The sequence below is a fragment of the Schistocerca gregaria genome, chromosome 10 (assembly GCF_023897955.1).
Source record: "Schistocerca gregaria isolate iqSchGreg1 chromosome 10, iqSchGreg1.2, whole genome shotgun sequence".
Taxonomy (NCBI): Eukaryota; Metazoa; Arthropoda; class Insecta; order Orthoptera; family Acrididae; genus Schistocerca; species Schistocerca gregaria.
Window position 1 is genome coordinate 43,791,613 of NC_064929.1, and position 1,361 is coordinate 43,792,973.

Consider the following 1,361-nt stretch of genomic DNA (forward strand, 5'->3'; position numbering starts at 1 on the left):
AACGACTTAAACCTAACTAACCTAAGGACATCACACACATCCATAGTCGAGGCAGGATTTGAACCTGCGACCGTAGCGGTCGCACGGCTCCCGACTGAAGCGCCTAGAACCGCTCGGCCACATAGGCCGGTCTATCATGTATTCTAGAGAAGCTGCCCGGTCGTCAGTGGCGCCTGTTCTTTCGAGAACAGTTACTATCTTCATATATATGGTTAAACGTTACCCAGCCATTGACCTTCGTCTGTGCGAATGCGCACAGATTGCCCGAAATCTTACGGGAATCGTCACCTTAGTGTGGGCCGGTATTGAGTGGATGGGCAAACACCTATTACATACATTACGTTTGTGGATTGTGGCCGGTTGGAAATGTGAGTCTCACGGGAAGCGTGTAAGGGATAAATACCTGCAGTCGCGGTATTCATCTGTGTCCTCGGTGGCTCAAATGGATAGAGCGTCTGCCATGTAAGCAGGAGATCCCGGGTTCGAGTCCCGGTCGGGGCACACATTTTCAGCTGTCCCCATCGAAGTATATCAACAACACCTGTCGGCAGCTGAGGGTTTCAATTAACTATCAATTGTGAAGGGGATTCGAAGAACCCTTTGCCAGGCACTTAAATGTGATTTGCAGAGTATCCATATAGATGTAGATCAAAGCTCGTCCCGTGACGCACGTGCACAAAATGATTCATACTGCAAACATACTCGCCGATAACACTGACGAATAACGAGTGCTGCATATCCAGGTTAGACAGATCGGCTTTTCCTGCCAAGAAGAACAGGGAGTTGCTATCTAGGAACAATTCCAGCCAAAGGAAGGGTTGAAAAGTGCTCCTTGGATTGCACACTAAACGTAAATAACGAAAATGCATTTTTGGTAAAAATTGGACAAAGCATAATCCTGTGCTCTCCGTATTGCATTAGCCGTTTTGAATATTGAAAATCTTACTGCAGATTCGTGTTCAGCGACATTAAAAGTATACATGTAACCCTCAGTTCATGCAAATCGAAGTAATAATATAACTAAAAGGTTTCCCTAGACGTTGAACTTTTTTTTTTTTTTTTTTTTTTTTTTTTGAGAAACAATTTTCTCAGAACGGCATGCAGCATTAACTAAAAATGGTTCAATCTCTTAACTTCTACCTCTGACCCAGAAAAGTAAACACTTTTCTTAGGAGCTTATACCTATAATATATGACACTGATTAATATTAAGTAATTTTTGTGAAGGCATAAGGAGTGAAATAAACCACCCAAAAAATTTAACTCAGAGTTCGAATTAGTACCGTATCGTTAAATTTACGGTTGTTTCATTGCGGTTAGGTATGCGCTCCCATAAATTTTATGTAATATCGACTGATGTTT

At 42.4% G+C, this 1,361-nt stretch overlaps 1 non-coding gene across 1 annotated transcript; it reads left to right on the forward strand.

Annotated features, from left to right (window-relative positions):
- Positions 1-427: 427 nt before the first annotated feature.
- Positions 428-501, forward strand: Trnat-ugu (transfer RNA threonine (anticodon UGU)). The gene has a single exon. It is a non-coding gene; the product is annotated as a tRNA-Thr (tRNA).
- Positions 502-1,361: the final 860 nt, after the last annotated feature.